Source organism: Poecile atricapillus, chromosome Z (assembly GCF_030490865.1).
Source record: "Poecile atricapillus isolate bPoeAtr1 chromosome Z, bPoeAtr1.hap1, whole genome shotgun sequence".
Lineage (NCBI taxonomy): Eukaryota > Metazoa > Chordata > Aves > Passeriformes > Paridae > Poecile > Poecile atricapillus.
Window position 1 is genome coordinate 36,358,668 of NC_081289.1, and position 12,786 is coordinate 36,371,453.

Below are 12,786 nucleotides of genomic sequence, written 5' to 3' on the forward strand. Positions count from 1 at the left end.
AAAATTTTAATAACAGATTTTTTATATTAATCTGTGCAACTCTGTGATGTATATATGTAATAAAAATGAAAATGTAGAAGTACTGATTTATGTGCATAAATTCGGCTCATTTAGTATTATTCAAAAAATGAGCATCATAAAAGAGGCAGTGATTCTCCACATAAAAATAGCAATAGTTGTTACATTTGTAATGCTTAACAATCCTGTAGTACAAGAATATTTTCACAAGTATTTTATCCTGTTTTCTAAAATCTCTATGTCTTGTATGTATAGCTTCTAAAGGGAAAAAGAGAAGCCTTTCCACTGAAGATTTTAAACCCAATGTTATCCGCTGTACCAAGAGTATTCCAAAACCCTCATATAATTATTTTGAAAATAACTTAATTCAGCTCAGTAATATTTGGTCTTATCATTCACCCTGACAAATGATGAGTTATCCCACAGAATTCTAAAATTTTGTAGCTCAGTTCCACTGACCATATCTAGATTATATTTCAATTATCCTTGTTATGTGGAAATTACATACAGAGGAATAATACTTGGAAAAACTACTGACCCTAGCCTACACTTCAATGCAGGCATCTCTTCATTCTAGCAAATAATAAAATTACTATATAAGGTGGTAAAATATCTCGACAGCTTCTTTATGACTTTGGATACTTCTGTCTTGTAGATTTATGATGAACTAAGCCAATCCAAAAATCTACAAGAGAAAGTACCCTTGTGCATTTATGCAGATTTTATCCTTTTATCCTCAGTTATTCTCCTGAGACTAAATGTGTAGTATATACAAGTTGTGGCAACTTACAAATTTGATTTTTCTCACGAGTTTTACGGGTAAATGGATGTTTTCCAAGTGAAATAATCACCAAGAGCTTGTTTACATAATATGATTGACAAACACCTCAGTACAATTCACATACAGTGAAAAAATTCCTGGGGAAAAGCATAACTGAAGGGATTACTTTGCTGGAGCTCTAGCAGTATTCTAACAACAACAGTGTATGTACAACAGGGAATGTTTTATGTAATGATAAGTGTTTGTTAAATGTTAGGTTTTGTTCCAGATGGCTTTTGGAAACACTGTCCTGATAGACCACTGAATTTGAATTCTGCAGATGGAGATTTTTTTGATACCTGCTCAGGATAATTATGCTGGGTAATAATTGTGGTTGGAATCTGTAGGCTAGAGCCACACCTGAGGAAGTAAAGCAGCAATTTATGCAGAGCTGGAGTGAACCAGGGTGAGAAGGGTACACCCAGCCAGTCAGTGTCTGTCATGTGAAGCTTTGAGGGTCATGTCAGTTAGAACAGGGGACAGGTAGTTGACAACTCAGCTCCTTTCTGTAAACAGCTCCCTGCTAAACATCTGCTAATATTAAGGAGTGAATGTAATAGGAATGATGCTGGCTTGGCACCACTCTCTCCTATGTGGTGCAGAGAATCCTTTTCTCTTTGAACAGTATCCAGCAGAACCAGTGCACTTGTGGGCATCAGGAGCTAGTGGGGCAGACAAGTGACTCTGCTGTTTTATATCATTTATTCACCACTGTTTACACAGTGCTTCATGGAAACACAATTTAGCCTGCACATTATGGACATCTTCTTGCAACTATGGTGCAACAGGATCTGATACAATATATTTACATTCTGATTGGTCTATCAAAGCATTTTAAATAGTAGAATGATTGATAAGTAGTAGGTAGTAATGATTCTTTTATTCTTCATTCTGTACCTTCATAAAAAGGATATGAATATTTTAGTATTATCTGTAACGTTATCTGTTCCAGTCTTCAACACCTCTTCAGGTTTGACCTGCAGAGTGAGACTAATAAAAATACTGATTTTATGTGTCCGTTCCCACACTCATATATGTGTACGTCATTAAAATGTCAAGATTTTACATACTCAGCATTGCTGCATACTTTCCACTGTCTGGTTTTCACCCTGGATCTGTAAAACAGTTTGTTTTAAGAGTGATCAGTTCCAGGGAAGTAATCACATTCTTTACACAAGGGCATAAAATACAGATTTAAAACAGGTATTAAGAAACCATGGTACAGTTGGAGCCATACCTCTGAAGTAAATTATATCCTTCCTTGGATATATATTTTGGAGGCTGTTGTTATTTTTTCTTATAGTACTTGACGCTAGTAATATCTAGATGCTTTTCCTCTACACTGGTTGTATTATTTCAGTACCTGAAAATTGGAGTAAGATTTCTTCATTTGGATTTGTCAGAGCCTGCAACCTTTCTGCTGGAAGTCAGGAAAACTGATGTTCAAGTCTGAAGATGCTACTTTCTTAAACTCACCATCTATGAGGAACTTAGCCTGTCTGAGAGCAAAAGTAACTGTCAAATGAAGTCTAGCCCCCAGGGAACAGAAAATAATAATCTTACGGGACATTTCAGGTAGCTCTCTGGAGAGAATAGAGTATATATTCCAAGTCCATACCTTGATTATGCTTCTTGTTTTGGGGTTTTGCTGTCTTCCAAAATAAAAAAGAATGAACGTGAACATTTTTCCGCCACTTTTCTTATTAATAGCCCTTTGTCACACAGCTTCACAACAGTATTTCCTCCAGAGAGCCTTAAAACAAAGCATCTCTTCCAGACTGAACAGCTTTCTTTCTGGTTACTCTTCAAGCCAGCAAAGCTTGCTTTCTTGGCCTCTGTCTTTTTTCAATGTGGAAAAAATTAATGAAGCAGACACATTTGAAGCTGATCTCTATAACAATTTTAGCTTTGCAATTTACTGGTGTGCAGCCTGAGCCCTAAAAAAACCCAAAACCAACCAACCAAAAACAAATCAAAAAACAAAACACAGAAACACCCCAGGTCCCTGGATCCAATCTCCATTGCTGCATCTTCTGCCAGAGTTCCTCCTTGCTGTTACATGAATCAAGGGAAGAGTCTGTAAGGCAAATTTCGATGTAGGATGAGGCCATTACTCATAACAGGTAAATCTCAAAAAAGTAAAAGTCATACTGGGTAGCAATGCCCTGTGGAGTTAACATTTTGTTTATCACATTGTATGTTAACATACCATAGCAACTATATTTCACAGAAAATAAAGTAATAACAAATAATTCCATTTTTTTTTAAACTCACTAGAGCTATTCTAATGAGAAAACATCAGATATTTTTCAAGTTTGTTTCACTAAAACAAAGTTAAATTTCTGCCATAAAACCATAGTTTAAACTACTACGTAGTTTATGTAGTAGTCACAGTATTAGTAAAATTATCCAGATACTCTAATATTTAAAAAGGAGGCATGTATTTAAGTGTGATGACTAGTCATAAATAAAGCAACTTGTATTAAGTTCATTTTATTTAATTGACTCTTGAAGTACAATTTTGATCTTTTGAAGGCAATCAGATTTTCACCTTGCGTTTTCAACCTCTCTTTCTTTTGTTAACCTTTTTTGCTTCCATTCTAGTCTTTCATTTCTTGAAATGATGGAGTTCAAAGATCTGATTGTAACACTTGACAAATCTTGTGGACCAAAGCCCTTTATTTGATGTGTCAGTAATTTTTAAGCTGTAAAAGCAAGCTTGCCAGACCTCCAATGAACAGTTTTTATTTCTTTTTGCTAGTGTATGAAGATGGTAACACAAACAGTGCCTCAAGACCTGTCTGTCTCTGTAATAGGAAGCACACAGATTTTTACGAACTCAGAGTAAAATGCAGTTACTTCATGTTGAACTGCTGATTTCTCAGTACACGCCTGCTTTTAAAATAGCTACAGCTAGAGACTTCTTCTCCTTGAAAATGCCATGTAACAATGCTCAGTGAGTATTTCATCCTGTAACAAGCATAAGTCAACTTCCCTCCGGTGTCAAGAAACAAATGCATCACCTCAGATGTGCACCCAGGGTCATGTCTTTGAAAGGCAAAACTGTTTGGTAATGTGACAGTGGCTCAGGAAAACATTCTGTAGAACCTGCAGTTTTCATGAAGCACAGAGACGGCATTTCAGGGCATTTCAGAAAGAATGTATATTCCAATAACTCCTAGTTTTGATGTCCTCAGTTTACTTTAAAGGCAGATGAATGACACTTTCTTGTATCCCTTACAAAAGAAAATGAACAATCTTAACGGAAATCATATAATTCCAGATTTCCTTTGTGTATCCCAAACAACATTTTCTTGAGAGAAAGCCAAACTGTCATTTCAAAGCACTGTTAACAAATGTGAAGTCTGAATAAACGTGTTTCTCCACACAACCACTAGGTCAATAAAACATTTACAAAAGTCAGTTCTAAAAATAAACTGCACACTTCTACAAAGGAAGCTCAGACTTCATGTAGTTACTAATTTTACTACTTCATGGATTTAAAACCAGTGGATTTCATGCTAGTGTAAAATGAAGTGTAAGTTCAGTCAAAAATAATAATACGTTTAGGCTATTTATACCATATAATTAATCTGTTTTTATTGCCCATAATCTTACTACAGCATACAGTTGAATTGTACTGGAGTATGAGGCGTATGTCACTGTGCCTAGCTGTGGACCGCAAGAAATTTTCCAGGGATGGCATTGAACACTTTAGAAAAAAGCCCCCAAAACAGGCAAACAGATTGCTGCATGATGATATATGGCCTTCGAGTTTCGAGAAATGTTTTGTTAGCTCACTACATGTAGTTCATAGAACCTTATGAATGTGTGAGTCACAAGCTATAAAGCCTTCTTAAATGTTGGAAAATCCTATTTATGACTGAGGTATGGATGCTGAAGTCAAGTCAGAAACAGCTGAGCATTGAAAAACGGCAGCTACAAATCACATTCAGAAACAAGGGAAAATAAAGTTAGAGAAGTACATCAGATTTTTTTTACATCAGTTGACCAGAAGCCTTTCTTCCAGATGGATCCCTTTTAAATCAGCCTTTTCTTAATGTAGTGATTCCATAAAAGCAGAACTGGAGTCCTTTACCACATCAGAAAATAAGTTGGGAAATTAGGGATTGCTTGCAAGTAAACATAGTTTTGGGGTTGGTTTTTTTTGGTTTTTTTTGTTGTTTTTTTTTTTGTGAAGGGTAAGGGTCAGTTCCCTCATGCATTCATTTGCTGCTTCTTTACTTACCACTCTTCTGCCATTTGCATGTGCCACTTCTCTTTACTAAATTTTTGGAGGTTTTTTCTTTGTTTTGTTGGTTTGGTTTGGTTCTGGTGATTTGGTCGTTGTTGAAAGGCTTTGCTGTGTCACTATGATATTTGAGACACTTTCTCTGTGGTGAAGCTTTTGATTTCTTTTTTCCCTTGTCTAGTTAAAACTTCTGGATTCCAAGAACCTCATACAGTATCAGGAAACACAAGTTGTGGATGAATACAGATTTAACAGACCTGAACAGCTAATCTGGTTTTATGCTAAACTAGAAAATGCAGGCAACATTGCAAGAAACATGTTTACTGTTAACAAAAGTGTCTGGCTTTCAGCATTTCAAAAGTTGTTATAATAAACCTAACTTCATGCCATAAAAAACTGCTCAGTAATGATATGCTAAGACTGTGAAGAAAATAATTTCCTACCAGATCTGATTCCATCAGGACCACTGCTCATGTGACCTTTTAAAACTCATGGAATAATTTGGAACCAAATCCTGAAACTGGATATTCATCTATTATAGTATTGTATTTTAAATGGGGATAGTAGCAAGAAATGCTTCTTCTTAAAGGATTTTCTGCTTACATTTCACGATTCTAATGTTCATGTGGGTTTGTATTTCCTCTTGCCTTGCCTGCATGTGGAACATTTAGAGAACTAGTGAAGAATATGCACACCATATTCTTCCCTACACCAATACCCCTTCTAAAAGGATATTTTTCTAGTGATAGAGGCAGGTCATTGGTAAAGAAACCTTTTCATACTGTCTTTAATTTATAAGAAGCCTGGTTTGTGCCTTCTTCAGAAAATGACTTTTCTATATATGGATTTCTCAAATGTAACACATAAAAATAACCAAGTCTTTAATTATTATCAGAACTTGGGATCTTGCTTAGTTGTATTTTCAAGAGGTATTTCCTAACATAATGAGAGTTTGTACATGGCTGAGATCAACAGTACTTTCATCCACTTACTGGGGAACTGCAGAGCTCTAGATGTTGTGCTTTAGGGAGAAAAAAAAAAAGGAAAACAATCACTCCTTCACCTTACAGGTATTTTTTTCTTAGTAAGAGTTCAAATTATGTCAGAGTTTCTCACAGAAAACTAAGAGAAGAAATACTGGTAACATAAGTCAGTGAGTTGGGAGTGGAGGAAGAACCAATATAAGTCTCAGTAAGTGTTCTTCACAAGATACACCATGTACCCAAAGAGACGCCTCACTTCAATTACTTTTTCCTTCAGATTTCATCCACTGAATTATGAATTTCATACATGAGACTCTAAAAAAAAGTGTCTCTCCTCTCCAGAGAAAAAAAGCAAACTGTCTCAAATAACGAGCTGCAGGATTTGTAGAATTGTCTCCTTTGTTGTCATGGAAACCAAAGTTATAAAAAAATTGAATGAAAGAAGCTGATGATGCCTCCTGTAATTTTTCTGTAACTTCTGGAGTTGTTAACGTTCCTTAACAGAGGTAATTATTTGTAAATACCTTGAAACAAATGATGGAACAATATGGAGTTTTATTGAAGAATATCTGAATATTTATGGGCATAGCTGCAGCATGCTAATGCTTGATAATAGCCTATGGATGAATATTAAAAAGTCATAAGCCCAGTAGAGTTAGGCCAACTTTAGCAGTAAAAGCAGTAGGAACAGAATTTGATCCAAGTGATCAGGAATTATTGTTCTCCATTCTTGGGAATTTACAGCTTTGGAAATTAATGTCTTTCTAAAAGTTAATGATGGGTATTCTAGGATGACAATACTCTTCAACTGTTATTTCTACAAGGTTAGTGTACAAGAATCTTAAACCCCAAAAACAAAAATGAAAAAAAAAAACCAAAACCCCAAAACAAAACAAACCAAAACAAAAAAGGCACTGTCTCCTACAACAAGAATTACCTGAACAAAATCAAGCAAGTATTTTGTTTAAAAGAACTATATTGTGGAATCAGTCCTGTAAAATCCTCTGGGTCAATTGATCTAGACAGTTTATATTTATGGTCTTCATTATATTTATTATTGGCTTCTGAGAAAAATCCTGAGCCCTCAAGGTTCATTAATATGGGCATGTTACTTCAGTGATCAACTTCTATTAAGTTAATATCTTATATCATCAGGGAAGCAGCCAGATCAAAGCTACTTTGCACCTGAAATGCTGAGCATCAACTTAACTCCTAACTCTGGTTTATCTTTTCTTATTGATTTTTCAAGCAATTATTGTGTTTTGTTGGCGACAGGAAACTTCATAAACAAATACTGAACATCCCAGATCTGCTTCCCCTAAATCTTACCTTTTAAAGTCTCCTCATTTAATCACATTGCTTTTCCAGAACCATCTCCTGGATTTTTATGGGTAAGAGCTTCAGATGCAAGGTTTCTGTTTGTCTTCTCTATTAAGCATTCTGTCTTTACAGAAATAGATAAACCCCAGAAGACTGGATTTTAAAAGCCCATAAGGGCATTCCAGAAAACAAATAAAAATAACCTCACAGGTTCTTTTTCTAGCTGTTTTTGTAACCTAGTGTCCTTGAGGTTATACCTCCAATGATATAGGATCAAAATTCCAAGACACATGTAGCAAACAATTACATTTTCCAAGACATATCATTTTGTTTCATTGAAAGGAAACAAAAAATCCTCTAGTCTTGCATATTAATGTGGGTTTTTTAATTATAAAAGCAAGGAAACACGGTTTTGTTTTAACCTTATGAAGAATGAAGACTGAGAAGTTTAAGACTTAGTTTATATCCTTTATGCAATTTGCATTTCTCAGACCATTTATGAAGGTAGCAAATTTTAAAAGATATTCTTTTACATTGGGCAATCTGTTTATCCACAAACCAAAATGTGTTTGATATATGACCAGTTATAGCTCTTTTTTACAGGATAGTAATACCGCCAATACTGATCAAAAGTTGGACGGCATGGAAATCATATATATTTTTAGAGATAAAATGAGCAAGGGGTTTTTTAAACACTAACATGTTCGTTAGGACAATTTTATGCACAACATTAAAATATAATTCCCAAAAGGCTAGGCTGCCTCTACTCTCCCGTGTGTCTTCTTTCATTGACATAACTGCTTCCACTATTCTAGAATGAAATTAAATTAAACATATATGCATAAATATATTTTGTCAATCTCAGCATATCTCAGATATGATAAGGAAGCTACATGTAACCACTGGAACATTTTACAAAAGCTTGTTCTCCAACACTAAACATTTCCAGGAGGAATTCTCACAGAATTCTTAGCCCCTTATGTATATCTATGTTAGATATATCTATTTTTCAATACCTGTGATTCTGATTAATTGCTAATTAACATTTTGAAATCAAGGTTGGTTTTTTTTTCTAAAATATATGCTCTACCCCTGGTAGTAGTATGAGATCTGAAGGAATAAATAATTAAATCCTGTGGACTGTTGGTGCCATTCTGAAAATTGGAGGGCATTAATCTCATCCAACTTTGAATTTCTTAATTTTAGGCACCTTGTTTAAGTTAATTGTTTAGGAATCATCTATATCCTGTAAAGAAAATCAGCGGTGCTAGAGATGGAGTCATCCTGCTTTAAGACAGGTGTCTAAGGCAGGAGAGACAGTGTGGTCATAGCTTGATGAGAAAGGCAGGAGAGACAGTGTGGTCATAGCTTGATGAGAAGCAATAAGCAGATGATGCTTAAGTTTCTATTAGTAAAACGAAGGACAATAAAACTAATTTTGTGATGAAGTGCTCATCACCATAGTTTTTCAACACCATGAAATTCAGATTCTTGACAGTCTCTTTCTGTTCTGTACCCCAGCACTAGAATCAGTACTTTACTGAGCTCCATAGCCCCTGTCGACTGGTGCTGCTCCCAGCTTCACCTTTGTGGTGGCTTGTGGCGCCACACCTGCCTCTGCCTGGTGGCAAGACAGAAACTGACTAGAGGCAGTGGGATAGTAAAAATGCTGCACAGAGGGGTGGGATAGCAAAAATTCATCTTCTAAGCAGATAATTGTAGCCCTGAAGAGGAGAAGAGAAATTATGGAAAGGCCAAGAGAAATCCTGAAGGACAAAAAGGCTGAAGGGAAGTTAAGAAACAGGAAAAGGACAGGTGTAGCAGAAGAAACAAAATGTGAGACTTACTTGTGTGTGCATAAAACCAAGGTGATATATAAAGAACCACAAAGGAAGAGACTGTCGAACAAATGAAGAAGCATAATTCAGATTTTATGATGGACTTGAGTCATCTTTGAACATCCTGGCTCATGAATAGTTAAACTGAATATCTTGAATAACCTATAGAGTGACATTTGTTTCCATAAATTATTCACTGAATACCTACAAATAACAAACTCATTTGTTGTAGCTGGCTTTCAAGCAAAAAAAGTGTGAATTTTTCAATACATTATTCAAACAGCTGGAGTTCAGATATGTTTTTATGTATGCCAGCCACAAAAACACTTGAGGTGTTATTAGATGGCAAGTGTGATAAACTGGGCATTTCCTTTGCATCAAATGCTATTGATTGTGAGCTCAGAGAGCCATTGTCTCCTGGAAACATGGAGTATTTGAGTTTCTGCCAGTTTCTTGTTGCTGAGCAACAGCATTTGTCCCTTCCAGTTTCTTGCCTGTATACAGCTTGTACATATGGATTAAATAGAATGTGGAACAAAAACTATCTTAACTATTTAGTGACTTTATAAAATATCTCCCCTGTTTAAAAAGACCTGCCAAGCAGTAAATTGTCGTGGTTTTCCTGTGCAGTTTGGGTTAGAGAGAGGCCCCAGGGAGCAGCCAGAGCAGCTCCAGGGAGTGGGAGCCCAGGGACCCTGTGGCGGATGGCCAGGTTCAGGGCCGGGGCTCAGCCCCATGCCTGGGAAGGAGTGGGACAGGCCGAGGGGCTCTGCCAGGTACAGCTGTGGGCCCGAGCCGAGGTGACGGGCATGGGGCTGAGCCCTGGCAGAAGGGTCCAAGGGTCAGCCACAGCATCAGGCCCACACGGGCCCAGGAGGCCAGGCAAGGCCACAGGGGTGGCAGCAGGCTGAGCCAGGCTGGAGATGGGCCCACGGGGCTGGGCCAGGCTGGACGGGGTATGGAATCACTGCGGGATGGAATGACGGCCCTGTGGGGGCTGGCGTGGGGTCCTGGGACTACGGCAGCATGGAGAAGCTGGTATGGGGTCTCAGGCCATGGACATGTCAGACTCCTGGAGCTCCAGGAGTCATGAGGCCCCGGGGCCTGACATGAGGCCCTTCACCATGGGCAGGTTAGGGGAGCCCTGGGCCTAATATCTCTAGTCAGAGTCACACATTCCCACTGCTGTGTCTAGATTATTTTATAATACATAATTTCTGGAAAAAAATAAAGACCTTTCACTAAATTTTATGCAATGTCTATTTTTTAATTTTTTTTAAAAAAAATTCATTATAATATAATTGTGCAAACAAAAAAATAAAAGAGTATTCATTAGCAAAGAGAATTTTCTCCAAAGTGTGGACTGTCAGCAGCATCTCACCATCATGGAAAATGAGAACATCTTTGTGAGATCCAAAGATAGGTAAAAGTGGGATTCACAAAACAGTGCTAAAGATTATTTTGACCTTTTCATCAGTCAGTTTGAAATGTCAGATATTTTCAACTGACTCCACAGAACACCTTTAGCTCCATTAAGCACCTGTTTTCTATCTGATATTTTAAATTTTAATAATGAGTTTAAATAGCTGCATGTTAATTAACACAAATAAAAGTGATTTCCATTGCATTTCCAAATACAAAATGTATAGGTAAGTTCAAATTAATTTCTTTTAAAGTATGAAGTCATCACTGAACTCAATTTCCAAACGTGTAAGCTCCTATGAGGTCAACGGTAGTTAATTAGAGCCTTTTTTGGACCCACTGATAAAGACTGATAGCAAATGTTAAGTGTGGTAAGAAACAGTAACACAGGATTGAGTTACTCATATCTGAAGGTGCCTTGGTCCAACTCTAACTCTTACCTTTTTTCTAGCACTTCGAACTGGAGCTTTAACTCTTGTCAGCAAATGCAACTTTTGCCTGCCAGCTGGAAAAGTAACCAGTAGTAGAGCAGGTGGAGATTTTTCTAGAGGTTATCTGATTTGATAACTAGAGGGAAACATTGGCTTAAACTGAAGTTCTGAAGAGCTATTACAGATTTCCACTCAGGTAAGCACTGGCCATCACTTTCTCTCTACATTCAGGGCTGTCTACATCAGTACCAAACTGGAGTTTGCTGTCTCCTTCAAGAACAGTGTAATGTGTACAGGGGATGTAATGTTACAGGATGACCGTCACAATAAGTAACAGAAATTTAGTGAGCTGCAAAGTTTTCTATGAAAATGCCTTTTCAGGATCAGAACAAGAAATTGCAAACGATATGTGAAAACCCATGTTTAAACAAATGAAGAATACTTGTTTTTTAATTTCAGGAAACCTGCAAGTCTTCTGTTCTTCCATACTGCCTCACTAAGTAAATGAAAAAAGATATGAAGGAGTTTTTCATATGCAGTTAATGCCTGAAAATGATTTCTATATAAAAGGTCACAGAAACTTAAAACAAATAATTATTCATTATATGCATCTGAATTGCTCAGCCTCTCTCAACACAAATATATTTTATTTGGATATATCAGAGCACCCCAAATATTTGAACTATTTCAGACTTTCATGGTTACTGTAAAACTTCCTTCCCCCTCTTCTAGCCCAGAGCCAAGAACAGCCAAGATTTAGCTCTGCATCTCTTATCATTTTCTCTGAGACGAAGAAAGCACAACCAGAGTATCTTCTCAATAAGGCTGGTAATTGAAGGTTGAGATTCTAAGAATGTTGTAAAACAGATCAGGAAATTAAGCTTTGTTTTATATCTTATTTGATGATGTATTCAATCATGAATTTACCTATTGTGTTAGGTAAAGGTTTCAAAGAGTTGAATTTGGATTTACCGAAAAAAATTAATGGGATGTACATCTTTCTTCCAGTCCCTCATAGTCATTTTTTTTAATTAAATTGCATATATGTCCTGTTCATATGGCCTAGAATTTCCTCTAAAGCACCACAGGATCTGCATTAAAGGTGGTATTTTAACTCATGAGGGCATCACCAATTATTCAAGGAGAGATGTAGTGCCACTTTCCTGACACAGTCCACACTTGGAACCAAAGTCACTTTAGTTTGGCTCAGCTGTTCCCCAGAATTTGTGCTAAAAAAATAGAGTATGAGATGTTCTAAGCTGTATGTTCAGAAAGGCATCCATTTAATGGTCTTATGAAACAAATATTCAGATGGCTTTGCAAAGCCAACTGTTTTGTGGCAGTATAAATGGAAGTAATGATCAGTGCTGAATATTTTGGTACAGAACAGGGATAATTTTACTTAGGTTTTGGAGACAATATAATAAAATTCTCTTCATAAACAGAGAAGACTCCAAGTTTGAAAATCCTGAAGCTGTATAACTCCAATTACAGCTGTAGGAAGTCTAATTTGCAACTGTACTTCTGCTGAAAGGCTATCTAAATTCCAACCAAAATTTATTCATTGCCAGTTTGTTTCTACTTGTTTTTATGCCAACATTATCCCTTAGATTAAATAGTTCTTATTCCTCTCCCTTGTTTATCCTCAAAGTGTTTATAGAGAGTGACTATATCTCTCTCAGCTTTTGTTTTGCTAGGCTAA